The sequence below is a fragment of the Doryrhamphus excisus genome, linkage group LG18 (assembly GCF_037039965.1).
Source record: "Doryrhamphus excisus strain RoL-2023G ecotype Guam linkage group LG18, RoL_Dexc_Guam_v1.1, whole genome shotgun sequence".
In the NCBI taxonomy this organism is placed as follows: domain Eukaryota; kingdom Metazoa; phylum Chordata; class Actinopteri; order Syngnathiformes; family Syngnathidae; genus Doryrhamphus; species Doryrhamphus excisus.
Window position 1 is genome coordinate 9,721,615 of NC_136374.1, and position 17,386 is coordinate 9,739,000.

The following is a 17,386-nucleotide window of genomic DNA, read 5'->3' on the forward strand; positions in this document are numbered from 1 at the left end:
AACACCCACCCATTTTAGTTGATCCAGTGCATCTTTCACACAGCAACACATCATCAAGCAATCAGATAATTCCACAACTGGCTTGATGTTCAAACCAACAACTGCTTTCAATACTTGTCAGTCTTATCCTTTCACACAGGAAATGTTCCACTTCTATTACTTTTATGTCAGTTTTATTTCCCTTGACGTGGTTGATATGAAATAAATCAGGCAATTCTCTGGTTTCTGAGATCATGTCAGAGCTGTAACAAAGGCCGGACTAGCTTAATTAGTGACTCCAAATTGTCCATAGGTATGAATGTGAGTGTGAATGGTTGTTTGTCTATATGTGGGTGTACCCCGCCTCTCGCCCAAAGACAGTTGGGATAGGCTCCAGCACGCCCATGACCCTTGTGAGGATAAGCGGTATAGAAAATAGATGGATGTCAGAGCTGTAACAAATGCTGTAACGATGTGGTTCTAAGGATCCTTGGGAATTTAACACCTGACACTGACATAGTGGGGATGAAGTCAATCCGCCTTACTTTTACTTTACAATTACTTACACAACTGAGCCCGAGGATTTTCCCCAATTGTGGGAAAGGAGTCTTAAAAATAATAAATTACGAATAATAATATGTTGTTGTGTGAAACCATATGCTGCTTTGACTGTGTAAAAACCACAAATGCAACAATGCCGGAACACCTATTAGGGGCCTGGTTTTGCAGGTTCTCAGTGTGAAAGAGGCTTCTGATGCTAGCTCAGAAGGCAGAATATTGGCTTCACAAAATTGTCCTTCCATTGCATATAGTTGCTTGGAGAAAAGATGGAAACATTCAGACTCTTTCAAGCAGTGTAAATGTGTGAAATTGAAACAAAAGGGCATAAATAATGACAAGTAGTAATGTTTTTTGAATGGTTGCATCTTGAGTGTGAATCTCCACACCTCAGCATTCTTGACCAGCAGCACAAATATTTTATCTACAGTCCTCATTGTTGAATTTGTGCTGCGCTAAAGTCCAACAACGGAGGTCTCTGTTGTTTTTCCTGATAGTAGCACCACACGACAGGAAATTCCTGCCCCGAGTGTTGACATCGTACTCCAGCAAGGATCAATCCAGGAGGAAGTCGCTTTACCTTCTTAACATTCTCAAAAGCGCTGTGGTGCAGCACATGTAGCTTCATGACACCATACAGCAAAGTTGTGCTTCGTGATTATTAACGAGGCTCATGATCAAACCCCAACAATCTGGCACTGACAGCCTGTTTATATCATCAGAGCTCTGTGCGCTTTCTCTGTCCGACTGTCTTGCTTCTGATTACTCCATGCTTGACTGACAGATTTAATCAACCGCACATAGGATGTACCAGAACGCATGTCTCGTCCGGCATTCTCTCCCTGACACAACATATGACAGTGTGGGATATTTACAGTATGGCAGCAGTGTATATTTCCCACAGTCTGAGCTTATTTCTTTTTCTGGTCAACAATGTGTAGTGGTATGAAGGGATGTTCCTCAGTCCATCCTACACTGTAAGAAGTTTCACAGTTTGTCAAACTAAATGTGACCATTACTGAAGAAGACACAGTTGATATCTGTATTCATGATTCGGCATTTACAACTCTGTGAATTTGTAGATTTGAGATCAAAACATAATTTTTTTTAGACTTAGACTGTTCATGATAAGGCTGTAGAAAAAACAACTTGTATGCCCACATTAGTTTGCTTATTTATGTGCAATGACTCAAACCTTACTCACGGTCTTGAACCAGTCATGATGTGCTATACATACCACTATATTGACACTTACTACGGTACCCATTATGTCATTGGATGGTCATATCACCTTGTACTTCGGTACGGGACAAAAAAAACCCCAAAAACCTTAAACTATATTAGGAAAGCAGGAAGTGAACAAATGTTACAGTTACTGTGTACTCCTGACTCCTTTTGTACATGTGGAACTGATTATGTGATCACTCAATTGTAATCTGATGCATGTTCAAATGAAATAAAACCATTACCATTACTTCAGTATGTGACAAAATAAAATAAATTTAAAAAAAAGCAAAAAACTTATTTCCTATATTAGGAAAGCAGGAAGTGAACAAATGTAACAGTTACTGATTGTAAAAGTACCAGATGGAGGGGTAGGATTTAATAAGCTTAGCTTCTTCCTACTCCTTTTGGACATGTGGAACTGTGAACTGATTATGGGATGCATTCAATTGTCATCTGATGCATGTTCAAATGAAATAATACCATTACCAATACCATAGTTTGCTTGACAAATCATTGTTACCATAGCCTGAACCTGGAGTCCGTCCCTAAATTGTACTCTAAAACTAGTGTACTGCCCAAAACCTACTTTGCTGCAGCACTGCCTTCAGTCTCCTCCTGGACCGACTGAGACCCTCAATCTCCATTGTTTGTTACTGTGGGCCTCTGCACTAAACCAAGCCAAGTCAGTCCTATGCAGTAGAAAAGCGCCTATCCCATAGATATCAGTCTACCAGCCCTTGCCACAATTGTTAATCAATGGTCACCGACAGGGGGGGGCTTCACTTATGGAGAATCCATGCACTGGTCCTCGCTCTTTTAGATGTAATTTCAACACAGTGGGTGATTATATTGCCCTGTGACTGTGACAGCGCTTTATTTTGGTCAGGCATTCCGACACATTCCCAAGTGCGGTTTGGAGCGTGCAACCCAAAGCAAGCTGACTTTACCACTGCAGCCTCCACACTTTAACATTGCGTGTTGCCGCTTGTCATGCAACACTTTACTGACACTAAAAGAAATGAGGCCACAGCGGACGACGTGGCCACAAACCTTCACTCATCATTCAGTCATTTGTGACAAATCCTGACAGCGATTGAATTCCTGTTCAATGCAACGTGTGGGTTTACCCCCCACTTTGGCGCTTTTGATGTGGTTCTTTCTTTTATATGTATGGTGATTTACGTCTGTTTATGCCATGTGCATCTGTGTCTTTCAAAGGGGAGGCAATTAGTCTGCTACTCCCCTAATTGTTGTCTGAGGCTGTCATTCTGTCCAAGTGATGTACAATATAAGACAATAATTACTGCTTATTTGGTCCATGCTTTTAAGTACTGTGGTAAAGTCACAATGGATGCTTTGAAAAGTATTACAAAGGCAACAAATCTTGCTTTTTTAAAAAGATTAACTGTCTATTCTTTGCACTTTCCGTACTGAAATGCTTTAGTTCAGGGGTCTCAAACATGCGGCCCGCGGGCCAAATGTGGCCCGCAGGACACTAGTTTGAGGCCCCCGCCTTCATATGAAAGTTTAATGTTAGTGCGGCCCGCATATGGATGCTGTATGGTATCATGTACCCAGAAAAAATTATTACGTTTGATTAATGTTCATGTTAAAGGTTAAATAACTGTTAATCGTTATCCTCCCTATTCGTGTGGAAGTGGTAAGTTTTTGGCTATTTAAGTTTAAAGGAAATAACTTGAAGGCTACCGTTTAGGTCGCTAGCTCTCTAGTTTGCGAGTTCGCATGTGTCTCAAGACCCTGCAGTTGCGCAATATGTTGAAAATAAAAAGAGTATAACTGTGACTATAGTCGTGTTTTGTCATGTCTACAGGGCTCTAATAATGCTTTGTTCATTTTAATCTGAAAAAAATAGTTTGTCTACCCACCAACTATATGTGGTTTTTATTGTTTTTTTTATATATAAGTTTTTATTATTTGCAGTTTTATTATTATTATTATTATATTTATTTATTTATTACTGATTGATTGATTTTCTCTATTCTTGATTTGTTTATTTATTTTTCATTTTATTTTGTGCAAAAAAATAAAAATTAAGATATTTGAGAACTGTGGAATGTTTTATCAGAGCTTTTATTGTAGAAAATCGGAACCAAAGCACTGAAAAAGTTTGTATATTTTTCTGTTAAATAATAATATAATAAATGCGTTTTGTTTTTTTTTGGAAAACCTGATGCCCAGCCTTGCCCAGACCCTAGCTCCAGTGGCCCCCAGGTAAATTGAGTTTGAGTTTGCTTTAGTGCTTTAGTTCATCTGTACAGCAGATTTTTGAAAATAATGTGGAATGACTCTACAATGACTTTACTATGAACCATTCATTCTGTAGCCTTTTTTCTTTATTACAAAATGGTAACCTGGTACATTGTAGTCCATGTAGTCCATTAAACGCCATCACTAGACACATGGCCTTTTTGGGTTCTCAGTATCCACAGCTTTTAGACCTCTGGCAGCCATGGCAGATGTCTTCATACAATGAACTTAAAGACCGACACTCACTGCAACTGGAAACCCTTTCTCCATTTACTTATCTACTCTCTGTTATGTGTAAAGCTACCTGCATGTTCCCCAGGGAAAGTAGACATTCTCTAAAACATAAAACAGATTTATTGTTCAGAATGTTTAATGACATGAATATGAGGCGATGATACCGCAGTTGATAGTGGAGGATTACTGTCATCCAGACATAACCTGATACTGCGCTGGTATCAGCAGGTTTCTTAACCTGTGAAATGTTCCAGTCACTTTGTTACAGTCGGAATCCTTACTTCCACGGTTCTTCGGGGGTCATTCCAATGCCAAAACATACAGCTTCTTTGCGATAGTCGTGTTATGGCTCGAGCTTTAATCAAAATATGGTGGAATTACCTTTTGACTGCTCACTTTTATTGCTTGTGATTTACGGACAGTCTTTGTATTGCAAATGTCTGATATGAGCTGCTGGCATTTTTATTGGAAATGGAGGTATTTCAGTTGAGACAACATTCCGTTTTTATCTTTGAAGCAGCCAGAAATGACAATGACTTATGCCTTTTCCTCTCTGTCTTCAAATTTTATGAATCTCTAAAAGGATTCTTGGTTTCACTGTTAGGTCATGGGAGCATGGGAATGTGTTGTCATACACAATTTCGACATACCCCACAATGCAATGGTTCGCTATCCTTTGAATGATGAATATATGCTAAAAACAATGTCATATTTTCATCGGAACACAAGAGATACCATTCTGCTGTTTGATTGTGCACCAATATAAAATTGACTCCCTTTAGAATTCAGGAGTCACCAACTTGGTGCCCACAACCGGTTGGTTAATAATGTGAGAACACCGCTTATCATCACTAGCGTTGCGGGCATGTTATCTTTGGGCGAGAGGCGGGGTACACCCTGGACTGGTGGCCAGCCAATCATGGGGCACATATAGACAAACAACCATTCACACTCACATTCATACCTATGGACAAATTAACCTAGCATGTTTTTGGAATGTGGGTGGAAACCGCAGCGCCTGAATTACTATATATGTTGTGAGACTGTAAAATGTTTACGACTGTCATCATACACTCTCAGACAGGCGTTAGCATTATCTTACATTTCTCTGTTGTTTAAACACTCTCAAAGTTAAAATGCTGTTGGAATTTTAATGATCAACTTACTTACTGTAAGTGACTCACGTGATTTCACTCCTTTGACTGTTCGGCTGTAGTGTTTTTGTATCCTTGTTAAAACATATTGTTCCTGTAGTAGTATTTTCCTCACATGGTCACCTTCTTATCTTTCTTCTGTGGTTTACAGTGTTGGCGGTTAGCAAGCAGCTCATATGGTTAGCTAGTTTGGTAGCCAGGAGACTGCACAAACAAGGTTGATTGACAATGGTCCAATGCCAATCAGGATACAGAAGACAATAGGCAGTGCAGACAGAAGAGAAACAATAGAGAAACACCCACCTTGTGCGAAAGCTCAGAAATAAAATACTTAACTTCCCACAATGCAATGTTTCTTAAACGGGCCGGCTTGGCCTATAATATCGTTCATATCCATCCGTATCTCCCACAGAGTCCCTCTTTAAAAAGTGCTGTTTTATCCACTTTTTACATGTACACTGTAACTCCGCTCTTGTCTAACTTAATAAGTTGCAGCCAAACTTAAACATTGTTTGTCAAAAACTTTGCTGCTCTTTTTTGTGATCCTCAAAAATTGCTTGTTTTGTTTGACCATTTAAGCCTCATTAATTCTTTAATTCTAAGACTTTAATTATCTCAAAATTGGAGCAAATAAGTAAGGGAGATGATAAATGAGTTCACTTTCAGTGCTCATACACAGGCTTCAGGAACACATTACTGTTAGAACAACATTAAACCATCATTTGTGCATAGCTAGTAACTTCTGGGTCAGTTATTATCTACACAACAACTTCTCTGGGTCGCTGACAGTCACTGACCCTGAGGTACACCTCGTAGCAAATACAACACATGCCGCAATGCCATGAAGGGTCTTAACATATTGTGGTAAGCTCTACAGGGACGTAATGTGTGTATGCACATATAGCTGTAGTCAGGGAGTCTGATTTCAGATGTTTCCCCGAGTGGAGCCTCTGTTCAAGCTGTAATAGCAGTTCGAGTCTGCAATTACTTAAGGTTCAGTCGTATTCCTCAACCTGTTGTAACCAGCCCTGCTCTCCACTGAGGCACAATGCAACAGCTCACATGGTTCTCCTCCTCATGTATGAATTCTACGTACTCTCAGGCATGTGTTTTTGCGTGCCGCCATGGCCTGAGGTGTAGTTCTTTCATGTCCGTCCGTCTCGATCTTTGGAGGTCGCCTGGAGGTAGGCAGAAGAATCTCTTCAAACTCAAGGATGAGCTGATTAGATTTTGGCAGGTCAGCGTAACCTCACATCCGTCGTCGATCTCGTCGACAAGTTATCTTAGGAACTTTGGGATTGCATTTTGTCCACGGGGTCCTTATGGACAGGTCAAAGGTCACTCTGATGTGGCAAAAAAATTCCTACGTTAATGATGACTGATTATCGCAAAAATATTTGGTCAGATGTACAGATTGTACGGTTTCAAAATTATCATGTCTAGCAGCAGACAGTCCAATGTGCAATAAAAAGTTCTGCATCTTAATTTTGCCATTACGAAACATGGTGTATAATTTGACGGCGGTCCAGACATTTTTCTGCCAATAAAGAGGATCAGGGTCAAATATTAATGATATCTTGATAATACCGATAAAAAAAAGAGGAAAACGTGTGTTCATGTCTCATATGAGGATGTGGATGATGGGTATTTATCTTTTTTTAAAGTGCATTTTTCCTAACAGCAATTGGATATACAAAAAAGCGCAGTGTTATTATATCAGTGAGAAATGTTTAGCTCACTTGCAATGTTGAAATGCTAAAATGCTAACCAAAAGTGTCACACAAAGTTTTAGTGTGAATGTTGAGTGTAGAAAAATGGTAGCGTGAAGGAACTTAAGGGTCAGAAGTGTTCTGTGGAAACGTGTGAGAAAGCACTGTCTCGGACCCGATGCAGCTCCGACAGTACATCTTGCAGTGTCTGCTTGGCCTCAGCTGCCCTGCCAGTCATGCACCACTGCCTGCTAACAGTATGCACGGAAGCACATTACACCTCCTAATGGTGAAAACAGACCACAGGTCAGTGACACTGAACAGGCCATTTATGCTGCTGATTTACAACCCATCGCTTAGGAACATGAACAGCAATGAGTGAGAACATTAAATCTTAACCTGACCGTGTCTACTTTCTACCCTCTGTTTGCATGTTTGTTATTAGAAACCCCAAATGTCATTACTCAAGTAAAGCTAAGTAGAAGAGCAGACGTTCTCAGCTGGAGCCTGTTAAAAACATCAGATGATCCACTCTTACTATCTCTTAATTGCTTCTGGTTTCAAACAAAAATACCAAATATGGTAATGATTATCCAGGAGTTAGTTGTTCTGATGTTGCACGCCAAACGCTAACCTGCTAATCGTGAATCATGAAGTTCTGCAGATGGGCATCTTCAAAGTTTTAGAACCTTTACAGGGCTCTGAGTGGTGAATTCTGGGTAGAGGAGCAAACTGAATGATTATTATGCATATTAATGTGGAGGTACTACAGTACTTCATGCCTGATGGACACTTGATTTGAGGCAGGAACCTACTCCATGAATGAGCTGTCATGGCTCTACAGCCTTCTCTTGAAGACACTTGGAGTAGATTCATGTAGATTCATGATTCAAGTCCATCATTAGTTTTCAAGAGGAGTTTTTCCTCTTGGAATGGATTCCTTCCAAATGACAAATTTCCGAAAACAATGATATACATGGAAAGGACTATTCCAATCTCTGGTCTACATGCGCCACTATAATCAAACAGAATAGTCAATGGGGCTTGTGTGATACCGGTTTTGGATACCGATTTCAAACGGAGTGGGAAAGAAGGCCAAAATAAGAAGCCACAAACTTACCACTTCCACACGGAATGGGAGAATAACCTTTTTTCACCCTGAATCCATGGCTTGCTCCATCGAGTGCAAGGTAGGGTAATATAATAAGGATGAATGTCTCAGAATACTACAAATCTTGTATTTCATAATAATAGACCACAGTCTACAAAGAAACAGCAATCATTAATTAAATAATTTGTTCATTCATTTCTGAAAGGTTGCAATATAGTTGTAATATAGTGCACCAGAAAAAATAGAAACCCTTTACCCTGATTTATGCTGAATGACTACTTTTTTAATCCAAATTGTTGTATACCTCTGCAGAAAAATGTTAAGATTTTCCCCACGTTTTTCCGCCAACATGTTGTTTTCAACCCCTTCGGAGAAAAAACGTTTGATTCTATGAGATATTTTGTTGCATGAAATGAGGCTCTAATGTGAAACAGAACAAAGTCTCTGAGGGCAGCATTCGTCCTCGCCTGCCCTACCTGCATGTCCTGCAGAGCACCCTAATCTTACCTAATTGTGCGTCTCATTAGGCTTCCTACGGCATCCATGATGAAAGGCCACTGCTGGTTACACTGTAGGCCAGGTCATCAAAGATGTGTAAATCCGACATGACAGGGGTTTGCAAAATATCATTAGAGAAATGGTCAGCAGAGGGCTGATCTTCTTACGTGACTTCACTCTCCATTATTGCCGTTCAGATGTATCATCTTTGTGACATAGCTCCTCCAGCCATACTCGCAATCTGTGTGTTCTCCCCCTCCGACTACAACATTATCTCCCTTGTTATCTTCTCGCGGAGAACGCCTCGGGGGGGGGGGGGTGACCGGCGTCGAAGTGATGTTTTGTGATTTGTGAAAAGCAGATGCTAATCTGAAAGAAATGTAATGAGACTCAATCTCTCCTCTCTTTCACGTGTTGAGGCATTGTTTTAGACAGTTTGACATAAATCTTCATGTCAGTCCTTAAGACATTGATTCTTGATAGTAAGCGTTCCAAATGCTCTTATTGTCGAGTTCAAACTTTACAACACCATTAGCATTACTCACAGTGAAATGTGGCGCATTATTATGCACTGATATCGATATTAATAGTATATTGATCTATACTGCTATACACTACCACTCAAAAGTTTGGGATCACATGGAAAAAAAAATTCTAATTTATTTTTTAGAAATGTCAAATAGTTCTGGGAAAGTCCTGTGTGAGAGAGAACTGAATAGCTTCCTGTCACTCAGCCAGGATGCATTCATGGGCCACACAAAGTTGGATTTTTTAAAAACAAAGCCGTGCATGTCCCCCACTCGGGTGTTAAGAAAATATTCGAGCACTGCAAAGGGAGCCACAAAAAAAGAGGCTAAAGAGCCACATGCGGCTCTGGGGCCGCGGGTTGCTGACCTTGAACCTACACAAACAAACAAAACTGTAGTTTGAAGTCCTTATGCAGCCACTGTTGAGCAAGCTAACAGAGCAAACATCACACGTCCATAAATGAGTATTGAAGCTTATGTCCTTATTTCCATCTTTAGTGTATTCCATCATTAGTATATTAATGATTGTGGCCGTCATGTTCCCATCCCAAATATAGCAGCAGCTCGGAAGTAAAAATCATGGCTCTAAGTGGTTTACCGGCTGAGGAAAACCGCTATCTTCAACAAAATGCTGGTTGTCCAGTATGGCCAGCATTGTGGATGCTTCTTTAGCAGCGTTGGCATCTGTCTTCTGCATCTGTCTCTCTCACACCAACTACCCTCATGTCCTCCTTCACTACATCCATAAACCTCCTCTTTGGTCTTCCTCTACGCCTCCTACCTGGCGGCTCTAAACACAGCATCCTTCTACCAATATATTCACTATCTCTCCTCTCCATCTCAGTCTGGCCTCTCTAACATGTAATGTCCCTCTGATGTACTCCTTCCTGATCCTATCCATCCCGGTCACTCCCAATGAGAACCTCAGCATCCTCATCTGTGCTACCTCCAGTTCTGCTTCCTGTCTTTTCCTCACTGTCTCTAGACCAAACAACATGGTTGTTCTCACCACCTTTCCTTTCATTTTAGCTGAAACTCTTCTATCACACATCACGCCCGACACTTTTCTCCACCCGTTCCATCCTGCCTGCACACGCTTCTTCACCTCAATCTTACTTGGTGGAAATGTGCTTATCATGGTTGGGTCTGGAACCAATTATCTACAATAAACTAGAGATTACTGTACCTTTATCTAAAAACACTACCTTGAGGAGACCGTGTAAAAGGATTGGCTTTATCAACCATTTGACAAAAACGCTGAAAAACTGAAACCTTTTTGTCTCATATTTGTGGTGCTGTCTAATACAGATTATCTGACTCATGTTCTTCACAGAAAACAACCATGCGAGCAAGAGCATCAGTCCAATGTATTCAACTAGAACATAATTAAAGGGTAAGGGTATTGGGGGTGGTAAATATGATCCAGCTGGAAGCTGAGCGAGTGCTTCTTTAAAGTCAATGATGTTGCATTAATCAGCTGATGTAAGCAACGATTAAATCCCCAAATGATAGGCTGAGTTTATAATAGGACTTTCAAAGGCGTACTACACTACTGGCTGGTCCATCTTGGAACAACTATCTGTAGACGGTGTATAAAGAACACGTGGACACATTAAGTCAGAGGTCTCAAACTCAATTTACCTGGGGGCCACTGGAGCTAGGGTCTGGGCAAGGCTGGGCCGCATCAGGTTTTCAAAAAAAACCCAAAAAACATTTATTTAAAACAGAAAAATATACAAACTTTTTCAGTGCTTTGGTTCCAATTTTCTACAATAAAAGCTCTGATAAAACATTCCACTGTTCTCAAATATCTTAATTTTTATTTTACTGCACAAAATAAGATGAAAAATAAATAAACAAATCAAGAATAAAGAAAATCAATCAATCAGTAATAAATAAATATAATAATAATAATAAAAATGCAAATAATAAAAACTTAAGAAACCACATATAGTTGGTAGGTAGACAAATTATTTTTTTCAGATTAAAATTAACAAATCATTATTAGAGCCCTGTAGACATGACAAAACACGACTATAGTCACATTTATACTTTTTTTATTTACAACATATCGTGCAACTGCAGGGTCTAGAGACACATGCTAACTCGCAAACTAGAGAGCTCGCGACCTAAACGGTAGCCTTCAAGTTATTTCCTTTAAACTTAAATAGCCAAAAACTTACCACTTCCACACGGATAGGGAGGATTATTGTTAACAGTTATTTAACCTTTAAAATGAACATTAATCAAACGTAATAATTTTTTCTGGGTACATGATACCATACAGCATCCATATCAAACTTGCGTGGGCCGCACTAACATTAAACTTTCATATCAAAGCGGGGGCCTCAAACTAGTGTCCTGCGGGCCACATTTGGCCCGTGGGCCGCATGTTTGAGACCCCTGCATTAAGTGTTTATTCCTCCTGTGCAATTTCAGCACGACAGTCCGTCATGCATCCTGACACCTTGCACTTTGTAGCTAAATTGCCTTGAGCTGCATTCCCTGGCGCGAAAAGTGCCTCGCCGCATACCATTGCAATAATTCTCACACATACGAACCCGGGGATGGAGACAGGTTGGAAATCACAACAAGTCATTTTTGGATTTCTTGTGGCCTCCATGTGTTGTCCCAGGCGTTCAAAGCTCCCGGGTCAGAGGGAAAAGCATCAGGTTCCAACAGGTAGACTGCAGATACAGCACACGCAAAGGGGTCAGAGGGCAATCCCCCCCGAGCTCCACAGGCATTTCCATCATAAAATGTTATTCTGGAGACACGCACAGCTACATGCAGCTGGCCTCCTTCTATTTCATTTGCACTGATTGTAAAAATGAGCCGTAACAAGTGATCTGCATGTTTTTCACATGTTCTTGGATGTAAATCACCTGGCTCCACACGATTACAGTCACAACATGACACTAGTTCATGCGTGTGGTAAAGCATTACGGATGCGAAGTGAGCAGCCTGTGTGTGGGATTAAAGGCGTCCAGCTGTAGCGGAATTCAAGATTACATGAGGTAATGACAGCTGCTTGTTAGGATAGGAATAACCCTCCACGTGAAAACATGCAGAAATCCCATTGTACATATGTATTACATGCAATGGATGTTATTAGAAATAGTATCTAAGGCTGATTATGTTCATAAATGGACTATTTCTCAACATGTATGACTAGGGGTGTCGTAAAATAAGTCATAAGATGAAATTATGCACATGATTGGGTCCACAAGAACAAGACACAACAAGATTTTAACATTCATTTTAAGAAAAGTGCAATTAAAAAATATGACTGTACAAACAAACTTTTTTACATTTAAGTCACAAAACTATAAACTATTTTATTGTCTAAATTTGAGACCATGATAATGTCTAATAATAATGATATACCTTAATTATATAATATTTCCTTTAATATGTCATCTTTCACTCTGTAAAGTTGCAGAATTGGCGTGTGCAGCTTTTTCTAGTTACATTCCGCCTTTTTTGCTGTATTTGTCCACTTTTGCTGGGTTTTTGTTTAGCATTCCATCCATCCATCAAATTTCTATACCGCTCAGGAATATTACTAAATTGAAAATGTTCATACTTGGAGAATAGAAAACCTGTTTAGAACCTTCTCAATACGTTTTTTTAACATTATCAGAGCCCTGTAGACATGAAATAACACCCCTATAGTCAACTTCATTCATTCATTTTCTACTACTTATCCTCACGAGGGTCATGGGGGTGCTGGAGCCTATCCCAGCTGTCTTCGGGTGAGAGGCGGGGTACACCCTGGACTGGTCGCCAGCCAATCACAGGGCACATATAGACAAACAACCATTCACACTCACATTCATACCTATGGACAATTTGGAGTCGCCAATTAACCTAGCATGTTTTTGGAATGTGGGAGGAAACCGGAGTACCTGGAGAAAACCCACGCATGCACGGGGAGAACTAAATCATGTACTAAATCTTGCTCAACTAAAAATGTAACCAAGACTCACAATATCTCCAGTCTATCTCCTTACTTTAAAATGTACATAAGGTGACTTTCTGGTGTAATTGTTAACATCATTAAATATAAAACAGTCCAAAAAAGACAGTTTTGTCTATAATTACTGTATTAAAGGGGTCTTTCTGTTCTAACCCCCTCTGATTACACAAGAGCCACAGCAATGCACAGCAATGGCCACAATTACAGGGTGTTGGGAAGTGAGTCGCACCCACAAGGCACTTAAACAGCATCAGTGGGATCAGGGTTTTCAATTACGCATAATAAATAGTCTTCTGGAAGCGAGAACAGGGTGAAAAAGTGAATACGTGTGGTTTGAAGTCTTTGGCTTCTCAATATGTGCGTGAACTACAAATGAAGCCTTTATAAGCAACCCAAAGTTTTCTACAGATTATTTTTTCTACATAATTCTACTAAATTATTTTTCTATACACAGCAGAGGTCAATAATAAAAACGTATGCGTATGATATGATCCTTTAAAGCTATGGTATGGTATGCTCATTCATCTCAGCCAGATTGGCACAATATTCTTGCTGTCAACTTTGCATGAATGCTAGCTCTGGATAATGTAATGGTAATGGTAATGGTTTTATTTCACTTGAACATGCATCAGATTACAATTGAATGCATCAGATAATCAGTTCACAGTTCCACATGTCCAAAAGAAGTAGGAAGAAGCAAAGCTTATTAAATCCTACCCCTCCATCTGGTACTTTTACAATCAGTAACTGTTACATTTGTTCACTTCCTGCTTTCCTAATATGGTTTAAGGTTTTTTTTTTTTTGTTTTTTTTTTTGTCGTGTACCAAAGTACAAGGTGATACGACCATACAATGACATAATGGGTACCATAGTAAGTGTCAATATAGTGATATGTATAGCACATCAAGACTGGTTCAAGATAATGTGGAGTAATGCATGATGTATACTTTATTGCATATGAGAGACCAATCCAAAATTAAAAGTCCATCCCAATCCCCTTGATTGATTGGTAGGCTGCCACAAACAGATTTGGCACTACCTGTTTGTCCTCGCTGAAAAACACAGTATAACGGGACTGTGAATGGAGCTTGATCTTACAGAGTTCTTCCACCGCAGACCAATTAGCTTGTTAGCTTCTACTGAGACTCCGGCATTAGATTATCAGAACCATAGCATGTCCAACATGATGCAGTGGAGAGAAGTTATCTTCCCATTCCGTGTGCAAGTGGCAAGTTCTAGGCCACTTTGTCCTTCTTCTTGGAGGTTCCACTTTCCATTGTATCCACTCCCACTGGAGCATCAATGCAATGTTCTGGGTGGATAACAACATCTCAAACATCATCAGGAGTGCTTACTGCTGTTATGTCTCCTATTAAGTGAAACCCTAAACACGCCTGAGAAAAGCCCGCAAAAATGTGCATTTCCAAAGCAATGTGGAAAAGAATGAAAAACAAATAAGTTGAACAAAAAAGATGTGATTACACGACCCCCCCCCCCTCCCCCCTCCTCCTGCACGCTCATCTGCAGCTGAGGGCTTTACTTACATTCCAGCATTGCTGTATTGTGCGACTTCCTGTGATAACGCCACCGCTCTCTCGGGAAGGACCACCACACTCATGTCACAGTTGACCACGAGTGGCTAAGAGAGAGACCACTAAAACCTCCACACCAGATTATTATCTCAGGAGCAAGGGGCCGGAAAATTGCAGTATTCATGCAGGATCAGGAGAGGGTTGTGTGGGAAAGGAGGGGGGGCATAGATACCTGTTTCCTCTTGGGGGAGGAGGGGGGTGATCTAAAAAGCCTGGTGGGTTTCACAAGTGTTCATTTCTGGTTGGCAAACTGACAGCTGCTTCCACTTACCAAAGTGCTGAGAGGATGTGGACTATAGGTACGCTCCACACGATAGGTGCAACTTTAGACGGTGGATGTTTAGGTCACCATTTCTCCATGCATGCTTAATTAACTCTATTCACCCCAATATATGACACGTTTTTCCTTAAAAAATATGTCTGGAAAAGAACAGGCTCTGTTATACAGTATATTTTTTACAAGAGCTTTTCTTCCTGTCACTCACACACACACACACATAGTGACCTGGAGACATAGACGAAAAATAAATGTCTCAAATGAGGGGATGTCCCGATGCAACTTTTTCACTTCCAATACAATACCGATATACAGTGGAACCTTGGTTAGCATACGCCCTGGTTTGCATGTTTTCTGGTTAAGGTTCATTTTGCCTCAGTTTGCGTGCAATCTTAGTTTAGGGTACAATATGGCATGCATAGGAAAGAAGGAAAGAAGTCATCCAAATACGGTAAGATACTGCAACTATTACATGTTATCATCAGCGTACGTGTTAATGCATGATCACAGCATGCATATCAAACTATGCAACAATGTTAGAGGATTTTTTTGTTGAGGGCTTCATAGTCGAAATAGCTGTATCCCAATGACAGCATTGTAAGCTAGCTGAAATTAATGGTAACGGTAATGGTTTTATTTCATTTGAACATGCATCAGATTACAATTGAATGCATCACATAATCAGTTCACAGTTCCACATGTCCAAAAGGAGTAGGAAGAAGCAAAGCTTATTAAATCCTACCCCTCCATCTGGTACTTTTACAATCAGTAACTGTTACATTTGTTCACTTCCTGCTTTCCTAATATAATTTTTATTTTTGTATTTAATTTTTTACAATTTTTGTCACGTACTGAAATACGAGGTGATATGACCATCCAATGACATAATGGGTACCATAGTAAGTGTCAATATAGTGCTATATATAGCACATCATGACTGGTTCAAGACTCTTCATCCTTGTATTTAGCAAACATCAACTGCTTGTATTGTTTCTTGAATTGGCTCATCGTTGTGCATTGTTTGAGGTCCTTACTCAATCCATTCCATAGTTTGATTCCACATACTGAAATGCTATGGCTTTTTAACGTAGTCTTAGCATATAAGTGTTTCAAATGTAGTTCTTCCCTGAGATCATATTTCTCCTCTCTTGTAGAGAACATTTTTAGGTAATTGGTTATTGATTAATAACTTGTTTTCTTGTGTTATAATGCACAGAATAGGGAAAGAAAGATGCGTTCATGTTTCATATAAGGATTGTGAATTTGTTTCTTTCGGCTTTTTCCTGATTACGCAGTCGTCACAGCAGATCTTTTTTGATCGGATTGTGAATGATGGGCAAAATTCCCAAAAAAAGTGTGATGCCTTAAGAACTGCAGCGGTCCAAGAAAACTGTTGCACCGTGTATATTACTTATGTGAAGTTCAATCAAATGATCTTTGCTTGACCCTGAGCCTTGAACTTTGACGCTGGCCCCATGGAGCTGGCTGCGTTGTTTTAGCCATTGGAACTCCTTTTTCCAAATAACGATCAATGCAACCTACTGGAGGCTCAGGTCAGGGAGGTGAAACCTCTGTGATTCTTGGGGGTTTCTTGAGTTTCTCGCTCTTAGATGTCCTCTGCTGGAGTTGGAAGTGTGGTGAAGCAATGATTGATCAGCAAAAGTTTCATTGATGTTAGCTGACAAGACGAATGCCCACTGGAGACGACCCTGAGAGGTCACTGAAGTTTATGAGGTCATTTGTAATGCACTGAGGGGAACACAGATAGTTCCTAATTAATTGGATTGTCCTACAGGATAATTTCGGAAACAATCATATGCTTTCTTCTACAAATAAATATCTTTATTACATATTTGTCTCCTGCCTCAACATTCCTGCTATCTTATTGTGCAGAAAATGTTGGAGAATAATGAGGGTGACACTAACTCTAGACACAATCCTGCAACACAGGTGTGTGTCCTCAGGGGTCCAAAGGCTGCTAATGGTGTGTGTGGAGGGGTGTGGCGTCCAGCTCCTCACACAAAGGCAGCAAGCGTTGCAAGATCCCTCAGGGTCCCATCGTCCTGCCCTTGACTCTCGGAGGCATCCTGCTGGTGGACTGTCACAGGTCTGCTTTAGGCTGCGTTCACATGTTTGGTTCAGGTATGATGAACTATGCTAGTACAGCTCATTTGGATAAGTGGACCAAGCAAGCCAAGAAGAGTCTGCAATAAATTGATGTTAGATGTTCAGTTTTCCCATTCCAACATTCAACATTTGGGCATCTCTGTGC

General features: G+C 40.2%; 1 protein-coding gene across 1 annotated transcript in view; it reads left to right on the plus strand.

Annotated features, from left to right (window-relative positions):
* The window catches only part of megf6b (multiple EGF-like-domains 6b), a 57,800-nt gene that overhangs the window by 10,667 nt on the left and 29,747 nt on the right, over nt 1-17,386 (plus strand). The window lies entirely within an intron of this gene.